Source organism: Lepeophtheirus salmonis, chromosome 1, assembly GCF_016086655.4.
Source record: "Lepeophtheirus salmonis chromosome 1, UVic_Lsal_1.4, whole genome shotgun sequence".
In the NCBI taxonomy this organism is placed as follows: domain Eukaryota; kingdom Metazoa; phylum Arthropoda; class Copepoda; order Siphonostomatoida; family Caligidae; genus Lepeophtheirus; species Lepeophtheirus salmonis.
In genome coordinates this window covers 25,962,393-25,981,188 of record NC_052131.2, presented here as the reverse complement: position 1 = coordinate 25,981,188, position 18,796 = coordinate 25,962,393, and the positions used below count along the sequence as shown (strand labels likewise).

The following is an 18,796-nucleotide window of genomic DNA, read 5'->3' as shown; positions in this document are numbered from 1 at the left end:
TTATATAAGCATAAATAACGGGGAAGAAATCTTTTTTTGGTGCTCTTAATAAGGACTAATATCGCCGGACATTACTACATAATTAGGTTTTACTCTAAATCTTTAAGATGGAGTTATTTCTAACGTTTTTTTTATTAGTATATTTATTGTCTAATTTTATGATTTTGACATTTACTTTATTATTAATAATTAGTTAGATCTCATCGGTAGAGATATATCTATCCTAATCTTTTTGATTAAACTCCACGTCTCGCTTGTGTCTTGCAACCTAAAGTTATGACATATTTAACTGGATTCCGATGTCAGAACAAGAAAATATTATTTGGATCAATCTATTATTTCAATATTCTATATATATAATTTATTGTTATTAGTTATATGATTCCAATAGTTTAATTTTGTATATTTAACATAAATGTATGATGGTTTATTTTTTAGTATGTAGATTATATTTAATTTAAGCCTTCTTTTTTAAACTTGGAACTTCAAATATATTTCGAAATACTCTACTTTGTCGTTTCATTAGCTATTATTCTGAGAATAAGGCTCATAATGAATTACAATTTCATGGAGCGTGACGTTTTCAAATCTACTGTAACGGATAAAAACGTCAAAGTCAATTATACGTAGTATATCTTTATTAAACATTTTGCTAATAAATACATTCGTTATACCCTCAAAAATTATAATAAAGCAGGCAGATGATAATCACATCAGTATTTTAAACAATGATACAATATGTATTTTTCTCTCCTTCTCCTTGCACGCGTTTTTCTCTACAATATAATGAACTTTATGATGATCGTCTAACTTGGAAAAACAATGGTAAAAACTTCAAAAACGGAGACAAACACATACTTTAGACATCAAATAAAAGCATTTCAGAATTCTGACTTACGTACGTAGTGACGTTTATTGTGATCAAACTATATTCATGGGCTCTGGTGAGTAACTTTTTAATGCAAATAAGTTGATTTTTTGAAATAAAACAAGATAAATTCCCCGTGTCTCCAAGTTTTTTTTAAGGTCTGGGTTGTCGATTCAAAAATACAGTAGAAAAATAAAAATAAAAAAAACCCCGGAAAATAGGAGAACGTATATTAAATACGAATTATGAAAGGTAATGAAAATGATTAGCGGGTTAGTTTTAGTATGTATCTTCATTATGGTTGAAGAAGGAACATGACAAGTTAGCAATGGTAAAGAAAATTAATAAATCATATGGTCAAACATTTGAAATTTTTGCCTTAAATTTACCAAAATCAGTATTTTCAGATGGTCAATTATATGTTGGATTTTCAAGAGTGTCAAAAAGGGTTGCAAGTTTGATTATATGTACATCAAATGGACGGAAAAATACAAAAAAATGTTGTATACAAGGTGGTTTTACAATAGAAATTTACCTATTATACATTTATAGTAGATCGTTTTAGATTATAATTCTAACATAAATAAACTAAATAAAAATAAAATCTTTTTAATTTTTCATTGATTATCTTGATTCGCGCGAGTGTAATGTAATAAATTATATAACCAAGTAACAATATAATATGTTCCTATTATATTGTAATATTTTATGCAAGATATGTACAATAATCTTAATACATATTTATTATATTTCTTTTGGCTTAATAAATCTTGGATATTTTTTTATTAAAACGACCGACATTTAAGGACGTGTTCTAATGATTGACAGTCCTATGGACCCATAAGACCGGGTTTAAGACTGGACTGGACCGACAAAACTCTAAATAAGTGCATTGGAATTAAAAAATCAATAGACAATTGGATTTGCAAAAAACGTCTCGTGAACAAATCTGTCTATGAAAATGTAATATTATTAAAATGATAGTCTAGGAGTACTTAACAGATAAATAGCAGTTGGTGTGATTGACTTGTTACAATGCTATATCTGACTAAACAATTGTCCGACAGTTAACAAAATTGTAGAATGTAGATGTATCATTTGAAGGTTAATATTAATTGAAAGTTATATGATTTCATTCTATTCGCCCCATTTATGTGCCAGCCTACAAACTTGTCAGCAGGCCCATGGCTCTAGAACACTTTGCCGGATAACTTCTTCGCCGCACGTATAATGAATTTTAGGATGGTTCAACATTTGGCTGGAACCTTTGAAACAAAAATCATAACAACTCCCCAATAAATAAATAAATTATAAAGAGAAAAAATGTATTTAAAAAAAAAGAAAATGAAATGAATCGATTAATTATTAATTAAACAAAGCTTAATCAAAGCTTAATGATAGCAGATCCTGGCAAAGGATTATTTATTTTATCTTCCAAATTTAGAGTGACATGATGGGAATTATAATTACATAGTATTGAATTATGAATCAACATCAAATATATTAATGTTCTTTTCGGGAAAGTGTCTATTCATCCTTAATGCTGTCAGTTTATCTCTCATACAAAAATACCCTATCTATTTTATTATCAGCTGTCTATGCTTGTCCTGACTTGATAGGTCATGGCCATTTTATAATTTATTCTTTTTGAAAAATAAACAAAGTATTAAGATATTTGTTATCAATTATGCTCCGTTTTCAAAAGGAAAGGAATACTATTTCTTGTAGATCCCTCGTTTTATACGTATATATAAAGAGCTGGATACCCACGCTAGCCCACTAGCCTGTGGCTAGTAAAAAACGGGCAGAACATTTATAAGCGCAGGACACTCAGTAAATTTTAATTCTAGAACCAACCGATCTATTTTACGTATTTTGTAAACCGCTTTGTTTCCTTGTTTCTGATTTGACAAAACAGTATTGTACATATAGTAGTTTATCTACAAATCTAATCCAATCAAATATCTTTGTATGTATATCAAGTACTTAGGTAGTTTCTATCAATATTTCAAAGAATACAGTAGCATTTTAAAGTAGTTATATAGTTGGATATTGATAAATTGCACACAAAGTATAAACCTCTAGCCCTCAATAAACTTTACTATATTTTAAAACAAATGTACTCCAATAGCGTGTACATTTTTTGCATGGGTAATAGAAAGAAAAAAAATGACTATGATTGTTGCCTTGTGTTAATTTTTACAGCTGTCGAGTCCTCTATATATATTGACCACCTTATTATTTCCATGAAGGCATTTTGGCGATCATATCCAAATGTATAGCTACTTTTTAATCAAATATTTCTGAACAATATTCTAATATCATAAGTAGGAATTAATTATTATGATATACTCGTAAAAAATTATTCAAAATCAGTATGAAAATGATAGTCTGGGAGTACGTAAGAGATAAGTAGTAGTTGGTATGATTGACTTATTTGGCTAACTACCAGATGATTTTCGGGCCTTTTTTTCTATTTCTTGTTGGAGGAAAGGTTGTCTGATACAGTAAAAGTAACGACGTGAGGGAGAAAAATATTGTTTTGTTGTTGTAGCACGTCGTTGTGTTTTTGTATAACACAATCTTTCCTTTAAAAAATATTATAAGGCCTGAAACAATTTGTTTTGATTCATCTCCTGAATCAAATCATATATTCCAACTAATCATATCTATTTCAAAATGTTATGAAGGCCATTAAATTATATCATTTGGGAAAACGTGAAAGTGAGAGGATTCGAGGGACCAAAGTTCGGAGCATACTCACGAATCTTATTCAATTTAAGAATAAATAATTATTGATTCTTGATTTGAATTATATTCATAATAATCTCCCCCCCAATCTATCATTAATATTTTAAAAGGCTAACTAGAATTATGATAAAATGGACATAAAATATTAATTTTATTATATAATCTGTTTAAAAATACTTTATTAACCTATTGCCATCTCCAAATTCATTTTATTATGGTATTAATTATGTATTATTATTATAATAAATATATTTAAAATTTTTTTGCCCATCTATGTTTTTTCATACACTATTTCCACTAATTTTGGGACTATAACTGATGAAGTGTGAGTTGGTGCATTGTCGTGAAGGAAAATGACTTTTTTGAAGGGCAATCGTGATTGTTTTTCTTGCAGTTCCATTTTCAAACGGTTCAATAACGATGAAGAATAAGCACCTGTAATAATCTTACCGCTTTCCAAATAGTTGATGAGGATTTTATCAATGATTTCTGGAGTAGTAACCTCAAGAACGTTCAACGTCACTTGTGCCCTTCTTTTGCCTTTCATAAAGTAATGTCTAATCCACACACAAAATGATTTTTCGCCCATTTCTTGAAAATTGATTCAGACGAATGCAAAACAAAAAGAAATGGACTAATGTGGCTGAAAGTTGGTTTGTGTTCTTCCAAGAGATGCTACTAACTATTTATAGCCTCGGTAGCAGTAGTCCATCTCTCGGACTTAGCACACACTTTTCAAACGACCCTCGTAACTATTACAATTCGAATGTTTTGGTTAACTATTTTTTTTTAACTACGGACATCATCAATTTATGAACAAAATATATAGGGTATTTTGTATTAGTGAGGTAACACTGTGACCTCAAAAAACATTCAAGCATCATCGCACCATTTTAGAACATCTCTATTGTAGTATAAATAAGGCAGTATGCAAACGTACTACGTGATTCTTATTATCAACCCTAAACTCCAAAACAACAACTTAAGGTAGGCCTAATAGTTATCCCATTGAACACAGCGGTGTTCTCATTTGACTCCCACTAAATTGTATCCTGAGAAGGAATGCTTATCAAATATTGATCTTATATTAATCCAAACTAAAAAATATAAGTAAACTTTGTAGTAGCCTTTTCCACGATTGCTAGAAAAGGACACTACACTATCAATACATATATAACATGTACACATGATGGGATGAAGAATTATAGAAATGGTAAATACCAGAAGAAAACAAACAAATCAAAGTTTCTTTTATAAATGGAAAATTAACCTTTTCTCTATTTAATTAATTATTATAACAAAATACAATAAATATATGCTCGTTAAATCTCTACAATCTACATATTTAAACATTTAGAAGCCAATATTTGATTATGTTCTGCTCTGATAAACGTATTTAACTTAATCAATGATATTTGATTAAATGATAATATATAATATTATGTTAACTCTTTGATATATCCTTATTTTTTTTAAAAAAGGAAGGGTTAATTCCATCTAAAACAATTCAAGCATCAGTTGATTTGTAATTTGTATAATCAATTATTTATGGATGTAAAGAGTTGTAGAAAGCATGGCCCAAAAACCAACAAGGGAATTCTGACAATTTGAAGAATGTTTTGTAGGGGAGCAGCTTCGCTGTCATGACGTCATATTAGAATATCTGCAAAAAGAAATGAGAAGAAGGGGAAACAACATTAATACCCTTCCTAATCTAGTAAAGAGTTAGACCGGAATTACTCCCATGTCGATCTTCAATTTTAATTGGAGTTCGTAATTCCCCAAGTAGTCCTCAGTGTTACTTTCCGTCATTCTTGAATGTTAAAGACGGGAAGTGTGTAAAGAAAAAACTAAGTTTACCAATTAGAAACGGAAAAAACGGTTGCATGCGTTTGAACTTTTTTCTTCTTTGCTCATTATTTTAGATATATGTATATCTAATTAGCAATTAGTTTAAAATCTTTAATAAATAAAATTTTGAAATTCAGATCGATTTTTAGGCCTAAATTTCACCTCAAAAACAGTTACTATTTTACAAAAGTTGTTCAATACAATTTTGAATAAATATTGACTTATAAGAATCTAAATTTATTTTAGTAACTTTATACCAATTAAAATTTTTCACATATTGTCCTTGAACCATGTATTGAGTCGAAAAATGACTAAATCTTCATCCTTGTACCTATTTTTCAAAAACGCTAACAGCAACAGTTTTGCTAGTTCTAAAAGTTTAATTTGTCACTATTAGAAAGAATCAATTCTAAGCAGAAGCTAATATACTTGAAAAATTTGTCGTGATATGTTGTGCATAGAAATAAATATAAAATCTAAGCTACTTAGGTATATTGGTACAACCCCAAAAGCCCGTGGCCCAAAATTAGTTTTGTCAAGCCCCAAAATCCCGTGGCTCGAACCTTCCAGCCCGAGATTTATTTATAATGTAAAATAATTCTTTCACAACTAATCGATAACGTCATCTTCGATTTGACAGCTTATAAAAATGTACTGAGGATGATATTAGTTATTATCTGTAAGTGTTACACTTGCAAATTGGAATTATTAATATTTTGCCTATTTAAAGTTTACATTCTCAATGTTTTAAGGCAGATAATTATTGAGGGAGGAAGTGAGCAAACGAATAGCTGTGGAAGAATTAATTTCAGAATTGAGGAAACTCTATAAAAAGGAAGATAGAAGATTCCAAATTACAGATAAAATACCTGCCTCAAGTACTTTATATGAACCTTTGAGTTTGTGGCTTTTTTCATGAAGAAATTAAATTTATAATCCTTTATCCAGAAAAGGATAACAAAAAAATTACTCCCACATTTTACTACAACCTAGAACTTCAAATCTTCTGCAGGGGTGGCTCTACGAAGGACGAACACAAATTCATTTTATTTTTCAACATGGGAGGAAATATTTCCAATACCAGGGTGTTGCATATCTAAAATGTCTAATCAACCAACTTCCAATATTATAATTTAAAAAATAGACATGATTGTAAGATCGAAAAGTTATTAATACATTAAAATAAGTTTATCAATATAATATGTAAAGCTTCAAAATTGAAGTCTTTTTATTAAATTGATTGTCTGATATTTGATTTAATGAATTAGTTATTACATGCTGATGTTTTAAATATATTTAGCTCTCATGAGTATATATTGGTATATTTTTACTGTATATACTCTCATATTTGGCACGAAAGCCCGTGTTTTGGCCCGAGACCTCATATTTTGTAGCCTGATTTACCTCTTATTAGATATACAGTCAAGCATGGTCTAACGTCCCTCAGTTTTAAGTATTTATTAAGCAACCATATTCAGTTTTCATAATTCAAAATAATATTTAGAATTGTTACTAACTCGGGAACCTGGTTTAAGATGTTTCATCAACGAAGCGGTCCCTTTTTCAGTTTTCCCCCTTTACCTGACTCCTTAATACTGGTTTGACATATCGAAACTGAGTTTTAATTGCATTCAAATCTTTGACAATGGATAAAAAGTTATTCTTTATTTTTGCAAACAGTTTATCCAAATTGATTTATCAAATTTCAAAAAGAAAAAACAAACGGAACTTTTGAGCAATATATAATTTATCACGCAACCCTTTATTTTAAAATAATTTATTTTCAACTCATTGGTCAATTTTAATAATATTGTAATGTGTATTGTTAGAAACATTATTTAAAAAATGTCAATTACAGAGTTCATTTTTTATATCATGATATTTGTAATACTTGCAGAAAAAGGATTTTATACTTACTCCGTTCTCTCAATTTCCTATTATTGTATTACTCTAGTAACTTATAGTATTAATATAATATATACATATGAGTGAGTTACTTTGGCTTTTTCTTTTTTACATTAAAAGAAATAGAAAATTGTTAATTGAATGTATAATATATGTATTTTATTTTCTATTCTTAAAAAAGGAAAAGAAAATTATATACTCCAAAAGTATGTGTGTGGGATAAAAAGTAAAATTATAATTTGACAGAAGGCAGATCTTCTGTTTCATACAGTTGAAAAAGAAAGAAAGATCACATGGGCTATGTATGTACAGAGTGTGTAGAGTGACAATTATACGTATTGTTGCATAACAAAATGCTGTTTTACTCATTCATAGTGTATGACAGGGTAAACATATAATACAACTTCTATTAAATTAATATAATTGTTCAGGGGCGTTCGCAAGTTTATATATATATATATATTTTTGGAGAGGGGGATGAGGTTCTTGGAATGTTTTTGAAAAAAAAATCCAAAAATTAAAATTTATTCGAAAAAAATTTCAAAAATTAAATTTTTCTTAAAATAGATTTAAAAATTATTTTTTTGGACAAAAAACATAACATAAAATCTACAACTGTGAAAACAAATTAAACTTTTTGAGAAAAAAATACAAAAATTAAAGTTCAAAGATGAAAAAAAATGACAAAAATCCACAGTTATCACCAAATTTTTAATTTTTCTAAGAAAATTAAAAATAAAATTTTCAGGAAAAAATTTCAAAAATCCATAACTATTCTCTAAATATTAAATTTTTTGTGAAAATATTCTGAAATTAAATTTTAAATACTTAAAAAATTAAAAACAATTCAAGTATTATAATATGTTGTTTACCTAAAATCATATTTTTGGGGAAAAAATAGACAAGTCATGGTTTCTACTTTAAAAAGTATCACACCTTTTCTGTCATATATTAAACAACACTATCTATATGAAATCAGACTCTGCACCAAATGGCCTTGGCTTATAAAGGTGCAGAAAAAGCAAAAAAAAAAAAAGTAAATAAGTATTTCCAATACACAGACATATACAATTTATTATTTTTATTATCTAAAGTGACTTCATTCCCCTATTTTTATGAACATTTTAAAATATTCAAACTATTTCCAAACTACTTCCTACAATAATGTAACTCTCCTCTCTAAAGGTAGGTAGGTCTATAGATGTTTGGCAGAAGTATAATATAATATATTTTTCTCAGGCTTGTTCCTTGTTGTTTATATTGCATTATTGCTATTTATAACATGACAACAAAAACAAACCCCAAATATGATCAGAATACATATTATTTAAAGACGTATTGGTGTTGGGCCTTGGTATGAAAATCCTAGACCGGTCTGAGAGAGTTATGATTTGTAGCAAGTGTTGGATCAGTCCTAGGACTAATTTCATGGGCAGCCACCGGGGAAGGGGGATATAACCCCCCTCCCAAAGTAAGGAATTTTTGCTTTTTAATAGAAAAATGGAATATCTGTAATTTGTTTTCCAAAATATTTAATTTTCTTTGAATATTGATGGATGTTCGAAATTTTTCTGCAATATACCGGTAGTTGTATAAATACGCGGACTATCTGTGGCAAATAATTAAATGTGTAATAAAATTCGCATGACGTATTTTTTTGGAGAATTATATAATAGAGAATTTATTCTGGTATAAAATTTAATATAATTACTGAATATAACCGCCATCAGCTGCTATGCCACACTTCAAGCGCCTGCAGAAGGCCTTGCACACATTGATGATGTAATTGTCTTCCATGGCTGCCCATTGCTCATTTACGCTGGCCTTCAATGAGTCCTAATTCAAGTGGCAGGTAGCACAGGCCTTCTTCTCAACTTGCCACCACACACTGTAGTCAAGGGGATTCAAATCATGTGATTGAGGTGGCCAAATGTTTTTGTGAAGGCCTCCTTCACCTCATCCACGTTGATTTTCCGTGGTCTGCCGGTCAGAACACCCTCCTGCAGATCTTTTCCCTCCTTGACAAGCTTGTCGTTTAATTTGAAGTTTAAGTTTTTAAATTTTTTCTAAAAATTTTTATTTTTTGTGAACAATTGTGAATTTTTCAAAAAATCTAATATTTGAAATTGTACTTTTGTAATTTATATGCACAAAATTAAATTTTTATGAACTGGTGCTTATTAATTGAATTTTTGTAATTTTTTTCAAAAAAAACAATTTTTTTGTAAACAGTTCTTTATTAATGAGCCTTTTTTTCCAAAAAAATTAGTATTTGAAATTGAATTATTTAGATTTTTATTCAAAATAATTAATTTTTTGTAAACATCTGTTTATTTTGGAACTTTGAAAAAAAAAAATAACATTTGTAATTTATTTATTGGTCCAAATCGTTCTAGAAAAAGTCCGAATCGAAAGAACAACACTAGTAGGTGTTATTATTTTATTCTGCTCTATTGTCAAAATTCTTATACCAATATTTGCCAGGCTCCTCGAGGGAAAATATAATGATAAATACTTTTCATACTATTGATTAATTCGGTATAATCAATGAATTCGTAAACAACAGTTGTTAAGATATTATTGGTATATTTATATTGATTTGATCAATGATAAATAGAAAACTTTGACGGAAGGATAGATGTTGCTCACGCAACCTTTAAATACATACAAAAAAATATATAATAAATATGTGTTAACTGTTAAGGTAATCCAAAAATAACCTTCAGCAAAAAAGACGAAGCAGAGTAATACCAGCTCCATAAAGGTTTTTTTTATCCGGAATGAGAAGTTCTGTAAAGTCTTTTTGGCGTTTCCAACGATTTCCACGATTTTTGTCTATTTGAAATGTGAGGAGAGTAAATCAACAATTGCTTCGACTTTTTTAGAGCTACTGCCATGTGTCAAACCTCTTTTAAAAATTAAAATCTAAGGATTCTAATGAGGTTATTGAATTACAATTTTGCATTCAAACAGTAATTGTATAGTTTTAAACATACCGAAGACCGCTCAACGTCCATATTAGTAATTTGGAGCCAATTTGAAGTTGGCAAAATCTTCAGGATCTTATTAGCCGGAGGCATCTCAACATCACCACCAATGATTATACGTACAATCTTTTGCATAAATAGAAGATCAGGATTTCTGTTAATGAAAGAAGATATTTTTCTCTGAAGTATTTTCCATTTAATCCATTTTTTCGGCTTTACAAAGTATATTTAGAGTATAATCATACTTGATGTATCCTTCTGTTTCATGATTTGTAATAGTTTCTAGGAAAAAGACAAATTAGCTCTGATGAAAGGATTCCAAGGGTTGGATCTTCAAGAACTACCTTGTAATTTTCAATCATGGTGGGTGCCTCTTTTATATTCAATTGACATACATTTTTTAAACTCTTCAAAATAGGTTGAGTTCTATATGGCAGCCTTAACCCATGACTCCTAACAGATTCATGTTAAATTGCACTATATTGAATCAAAGTTATAAAAATATGGTGCAAATTTTTTACTCATTTCTTGCTAGATTGAAGGGGGATTATTCAATAGTAATTTTGCGGCAAATTTCCCCTTCCTCTCATTAGGTGTTGTCGGAATCTGGCTTCCTCACATATCCAATCATGTCATCAAAAACCCAATTGCATCATATATATAGTTTACCCTCCAAAAAGAGAGAGGGTTTTTTCTATTGTTTCACTCCTAATGAAATAGTGTTTTTGAATTTGGATTTTCCCTCCCAAAAATCCATCAAATAATCCACAAAGCTGTTGTGTAATCCAACTAGAATCCAAAATTTATCTATTTATTTAATACTATATTAGAAAAATGAGCAACTTCCCCATTAAAAAGAGCAACTTCTCCATTAAAAGAGCAATTTTTTGAGCGATTTAGCGATAGCTCACAAATCCAAAGTCTAGTGGGATCTAAGAAAGCTTGCATACGGAGAATTTGTATAGGGAAAATAACATAAGAATAACATAAAACATGTAATTCGAATGTCGAAATTCGAATTAAAAAGTCTAGCACAATGTCTATGTGAAAGATAAAAAAAAATGAGGGCCGAATTTTTCCAGGGGCTAAGGCTACAGCCTTAGTAGCCTAATGGTTAATCCGGCCTTGTACACATTAATAAAGTGGGAACCTGATTCTCACTCTGAATTGGAATGAATGAACCTATTAAGTTGTATTATTAATATTCCCTGATAAATATTACTGAAGTTTATTACTACAAATGAAGTTACATATTCAAATATCATTGTATCAAATTATCAAAATACATTCATCCTTCGTTGAAGGAGTGCATAAGTCACTTGTTAAGGTCTCGTAACTGGCTTGAGATCTAACTGAGGTATGAATTCCTAGTTCTAGATATGTAACTCTGGTGGTTCAAGTCCCTTGAGGGACTACATGGTGCAACCTGCTTCCTACTCCTCAAATAAGAAAAAAGATTAATGAAGAGACGAAGAACAACGTTCACATCTCTCTAGATTTCAATTCTAGGTTGCTCCAAATGTACTGAGCTGTACATTCTTCCTCCCTTCTCCCATCTCTAATTTCCGTCGGGATAATGCCCATTGTGTTTCATTAAATCAGCTACAATCAGCTCAATTCCTAAGTATGCTCACTACTTAAGAATTAAATAATAAGGACAACTGTTAAGAATAAGAAAATTCCTTCTTTATATTACTAATTACAAATTAACTGGCCAGCTAAAAAATACACCAGATTGACATCATTGTGTACACTACAACAATTTGATACCCCCTCTATAGATAGCCCGGAGTTTCTTCTTTTTATGGAATTTAAATTCCTAACATTAGAGTTTATTGTCATGTCACAAGAACAACAAAAACAAAAGATTGGAAACTTTTTGCCGCCGGAATGTCTCCAAAAGCAGTTATTTTGGCAAAATATGGCTGCTCTGGTCAACGGAGATATCTAGAGGGTCTTGTTTTATCTTTCAACGGGATGGAGACCCCCTTACATACATGCACAGCCAAGATTGTCAAGGAATAATTTATATACAATAGTGAATTTGACACTCAAGTGTGTCCGTAGGATTACATTTGGAAGAAAAATTCAACTATCATTTTTTTTTGGAAAACATTTCGAAAATTATTTTTTTTTAGAAATAAATTTTTTTTTTTAAATATTTCAAATAATCAAAAATCCACAGCTGCTTACAAAAATAAATTTTTTTCGGTAAAAAATTTCAAATATTTAATGTTTTGGAAAAAAATTTCAAAAATTCATTGCTATTTACTAAAAATTAAAGCTTGGGAAAAAAATTTCACATATTAAATTTTGGAAAAGTTAATAATTTTAAATATTAAATTTTTTAGTAAAAAGTTTTTTTTTTTTGGGGGGGGTAGGTAGATCTCTTCAAGCTCTCCTCTTGCGAACACTCCTGACACTATATCTCTTTGCCACCAAATATGAATCCCTGGATTATGGTATCCCTTAACAAGTAGAGTCCTAGGCCTACAGAATCCCACAGCTAAATATTGAGGCCTGAACGGACTCTGTATATATGCAGTGGGTTGCCTACGTGAGAGACCTACATTCAAAATAAATACAGCAAATTGGGATTTTCTTATTTTTCTTGATTTTTAGATCAGATAGAGAAGATGAAAGATAGGGTTTGCTCTAACGCCTCAGTCGGGGATATAATTGGAATGCTTAATAATAGAAGGATAGACTATTCCCTTTTTTGGTTGAAGGACAGAGTGGTTACAAACTTACTAAACTTAGGTAATTAATATGGTAGACTCTCAGAAAGGAGAACCTGTTTCTTTTGTAAACAATCACTGGAGAGATATCCAAACATTTTTTGTTCAAGTGTACTCATATAGTTAGTGTAATGGACCAAGTAAATGATATTTTTTTTCAACATTAAATTGAGTCTTGGGTGAAATGTTTTTTCATATTTTTAGACGTGCTTAAATCTATAGGAATTAAATTACATTACCACAAAGGTACAATATCCTATATATAAATCTAAAAGCATAGGAACACTGTTGCCTAATGATTTTATTGTAATTTAATTATAAATAAATAATCTTTATATTTCTTCTATTTATTATTAAAAAGTAAATTTTTCTCATATTATGCATGATTCAAGCCAATTACTTGACAGGTAAATTCATGAAACATGTAAAATAACAATTCATGAACACAATAATAACGAAAATAATTACAACTTAATGGCTACAAGCGGAAATACAATATGAACTAAAGGAGTTTTTCTAAATATTTTATTTATTTATATATATTCATAGTGACAATCCCATGACTTATTTTTGAATATGACCCCTTCTCTTTTATAAACACCCAGAGGCCCCCTTCCCCTTCCTCCAAACATATGTATGTATTATAGATTAGTGATGTAACAAAGCCTTGGATTGCTGTTCAAGTTATATGCAGCTCCAGGGCGTCTGCAAGGTATTGGGCTGGAGGGGCCGTAGCCCCCCTCAAATTAAGGAATTTTTGCTTTTGACTAATTTTTTTTGTGTGTATAACTGTGGATTTTGTAATTTTTTTCAAAAAATAAATTTTTGTCATTTTTTTACAAAAAATTTAATATTTCAATTTTTTTTTTGAAAAATTAAATTTTCTTTGAGTAGATATGGGTTTTGAAATCTTTTTCTCAAATATTTATATTTAAATTATTTTCTCAAATATTTATATTTTAAATTATTTTCTCAAATATTTAATATTTTAACTTTTTTTCTAAAAAATGGAGTTTTCAGTGAGTAGCATGGATTTTTTAAATTTTTTTTTAAAATTTTTAAGTTTTGGATTTTTTTTCACAAAAAATTCAAAACAAACCCCTCCCCAAAATATAACCCTGCTGCGGTTTCCCCTGGGATCTTTGATTTAAAGGTTCCTGGTTCTTAAAGGATTATCATCTAAATTTTAGTCTTTCTGATCTGGTTCCTTGATTAGACTGGAGAAACAGTTCTTTGTTACCCTACGTAATTCGAAGGAAGAGCCAAAGGTAAGGAAGGCTATGTAAGTCCTGATATAAGACTATTGACCTCTGTCCAAGTCCCACTTGTTGGTTGTTATAGAAGGTAAAAACAACCCTCTTGACGTCATTGAGGGTGTTTTTTTAATATTCTGTTGTATAACTAAGAAAAATACAATATGTTAGTTTTATATTGCATTGCAATGAATAAGTTTGCACGATATGTACATTATTTTTAATACATATCTAAATTATCTTGTTTTGCTTAATAAGCCACTGAAATTTGTAGAAAAATTTCCAAGGACCAACATTTGAGGACCGGTCCCAAGGACTTACAGTTCTAAAGACCAATAAGACCGATCCTAAGATCGGACTGAATAAATAAGGACCAACCCAAGACTAGTAGAGGCAAACTCGTGTATCTAATTATTATGAACGAGTTAAGAGGTCATCTAGGACAGCATCCTCAGAGGGGTAGCAAAAAATCTTGGTCCATTAAGTAATATTGTTTATCCTCTCTAACTTTTAGAAGGAACATTTTATATTTTGCCTATGGAAGCATCCTGTATTATACAGCTGTAATTTTTAGAAAAGTCTCCAGTTACAATTAATTTACCTTCCATAATTTTCAATTTTTTTATTCAAAAAATTACTTTGGTCTTTAACAATGATGGCGTGTTTTGCTTTTGGCTTTTCTGCTTTGTATAAGATGTTTCCACAAAATATTGGATGGGAAGTGCTATCTAGTAAGCTCTGACCTATCGGTCGATATCCACTACTAAAATTGTACTTCATCAATACTATTTACCTGAAAGTGGTCGAGCAATTTATCCTTATATGAAAAAATTAGGAATATTTAAAAGTTAGAGGGGATAGAAAGAAAGAATAACAAAGAATGACTTTTTTTTAAATAAAAAAAAGGAATTTATTAATATTCCGATGATGACTTTTTCAAATTGAGGCCTGACTGAAGGTGATCCTACTGAGACATATGAGTATGTTACAGTTCTTGCAAAAAATTGACGAAATCAATTTTAAAGCTTGACTGGGGGACTTTTTTTAATATTTTGCAATAATGTTTTCAAATTATTATGGCACATATGGCATTTTTTGTGAAATTTGAGTTAAAACTCATACTCTTAAAAGTATATCAATGAAAAAAAATATGCAATTGTTTTATTTTTAATGAACTTATGGCTTGCTCAAGCTTGAAAGTCATTTTGAAGAGGGACACACTTTGAAGGACTCCCAAACGGGTCTTGTCACCTCCACAACTTTAAAATTTAACAAATGTTGTTTCTTTGTTGAACAGCCACCCTAACAAAAATTATTAAAATCAGTGATGGCCATTTGTGCTTATTTATTTATATACATTATTAAGGAAAAAAATATCGAATATTATTATTTCAAATGGTCAACCAATAGACGGAAGTAATGATCAAAATATATTTTTACTTACATAGGTCTAAGACTAGGAGCTCCTACCTGTAGGGCACCGGATAAAATTATTAATTTTCTTTGAATATTTAACAAATGCAATAATAAAAGACCTTTATAATAAAATTCGGATACGCCCAGTGAAAATGAAAGTCTATTGAGTAGTGTAGGGAATATATATAATGAGCGAACCAGGAATAGATTGACTCCTCAGCCCGGAGAGGAATTAAATTTTTAAATAATTTCAATTTCAAATTATTTACAACTAATTATTATCACATTTTTTTTTGTTTACCTCTAATTAATAAAAAGTTAAACATTAAAAAAAGTAAATCACTTAGTAATTTTTATGTAATTCCTTTTATATATAAAATATTAATATGGAATCGGTATCAGAATCATTCTTAAAATTGGTATCATCATTGTAGGTATCTTGAAAAATAGATTGGGGTTGACCAAGCTTTTCTCAGTTATGCAGTTTGCTAACCGGTTCGGACCCAAGATTCGTGACATCACTATTATAGATAATGAAAATACCACTTCCTTAATGAGGTTGTATGCTCTATGCAGGTATATAGAACGAATAACCTTTTAATTTTTTCCATCACCCCTAGCATGAATGTATATTATAAGGGTCATGTATTTGACCTTTCGCCTGTAAGGGAAATTATATTCACTCATGGCTACGCTTTAAACTGTAAATCACATTAAGATAATTATTTAGCGGATATTTACGAGTGAAAACAAAACAACAGCAATAAAAAAAACCAACTAGAAACATTTTTGAGGCATCTAATTTAGTGGTTCTCAAACTTTCTACTCAATAAAAAGTATAGGGAGTAGTTTCGAGAGGGTTTGATCAACTTTTTTGAATTTTGAAAACGGGGTATCGGGAAAATTTTTGCATTTGTATAAAAATATTTTGTTTAAAATATAAGCTCCATGGACTGGATTTTAGATGTTCACAAATTTATAGAATATGGCGGTTTGTTTTTTCTAACTTTTTTCGAATTTTGATTATGGATGGTTCGAAAAAGTTGTGAGACGGTAAAGAAATGAACTATAGAAAATTTTCTTTCATGTAATCTGTAAGAATCACATATTGTTCAAAGTTATTTTTTTCGTCAATAAAGATTAATACAACATTAATCATTATTTTGCATAAATTAACTATGATGTACATTATTCTAACCTATAAAAAATATCGAGAAAGTTTTATATGACCTTTGACCTTTTATGCGACCTTAAAACTGTACTTTATAATTTTTAAATGTTATATAACTATTGCTTTAAGTATACAAAGGCTTTAATGAGCACAAAATTCGCGATTTTCTTCTATTTACTTTGAAAAAGGTTAAAAAAATACGGACTCATGGGTAAAAAAGTAATTTTGGGGTTAGGGGGGGGGGTAGAGGTGTTCAGAATTTCTTCCCCCAGAGGGCTTAAACGATCATTTTCCATCCAAAAAGATGGGCTGAAATTTAATTTGTTCATTTTCATGAATTAACAGCCCCCTCCTACTACAAGATGGGCTGAAATTTAATTTGTTCATTTTCATGAATTAACAGTCCCCCTCGTCTAGTCGTAGTTGTTGACAATTTGAATTTTTTTTTCGGTCAACTACGACGGTGTCAATTTTTTTTTCCAGCTCATCAATCTATATATTTTACCTCTATGGAATAAATATTTCAACGTCAACTAAAGGAAGAAGCTGATTGGTAAACTTTTTAATGCACCATCAGTGTCAGTCAGAGTTAAATTCGATTCCCTTGATGGAATTGCAGATGATAATATCAATGAATAGAGTTATATATAAATGAATCACTTTTAGAAGAGGAGAACCTTCTACATTTAAAATAGTGTCAGGTTTAGGGAAAATATTTTAATTGAATGCTTAGATCAGAGAAAGAAGAACATAACACCACCAGAATCTATTACATAAAAAAGAAGAAAGAGAACACGCAAAAACCGTTTCTTCTTCTCTATTTTTTAAAGGGAGTTTTTTCAACACAAATAACTCAACTCTAATCGTTCCCTGAGTGGGATTTAGATTTATTTCCTTCATCTCAAAGCTGCCCACAGCTGATCTAATAAAATGTCAAGACAGCTGAGCTCCTCTTCTCTCAAATATGCTTCAAAATGTTGGGATTCTAGGTCATTTTTTAGCCTATAGATAGGTCATATTTAATACAACTTTATCAATGAAGTTCTTAACTTGTTAATGTAAGAAAAACAAACAATTATGACGTCATATAATACTCTTAATACATACCTATCCAATATATCTTTTTGGGTTAATAAACCATCGACCATTTCAGGGAAAACTCCAAAGGACTGGTTAAGACCGGTTGGGCCCAAATAAATAAGAACTGACACAACACTAGCTGAATGTCCTTGTTGGACTAAGATTAGAATTGAGGCTTGACATTGTTGGGATTTCTTCATATATCATTGTTTGATACAAAGTGGTATTTACGTTAATTTCCTTCATTTCTTGATCTAATAAAACAGTATGAGAGCTGAGTTGCTGTTCTCTAAAAACATTTCTGAAAATATTATGACTACTTTGTCCTTTTTAGGCTTTTTTTAGTATACCGGTAGCTCATATTTTATACATCTCTATCAATAAAGTTTTTAACCTATTTATGTAAGAAAATCAAAAGAATTGTTATGTCATATAACACTATTTGTGTCAGCTAAATTATTCATCCCATCAATTTTTTATCTTGTTGTCTTTATCTATGGCATTCTTTATATTTGGTCCATCCCTCTTGAATGTCTCCATTTTGTGTGTCATGTATTTTCAAATACATGGAACAAACATTTTTCTCCAGTAAACATGTATATTTTGCATATATTTGAAGCATAAATAATAAAAATAATGTTACTGTCTGAGTATAGGAATAAAAACTGCTTTCTATGTAAAATAAGAGGGACGTCTAAACTTGAAACAATGGTAGGGAGAAATACCGGGTGGTCCATTGAAATATGAAAAATTACTAATTTAACAATTAATGAAGG

General features: G+C 29.8%; 1 long non-coding RNA gene across 1 annotated transcript in view; it reads right to left on the bottom strand.

Annotated features, from left to right (window-relative positions):
• The window catches only part of LOC139905986 (uncharacterized), a 68,146-nt gene that overhangs the window by 34,165 nt on the left and 15,185 nt on the right, over positions 1-18,796 (bottom strand). The window lies entirely within an intron of this gene.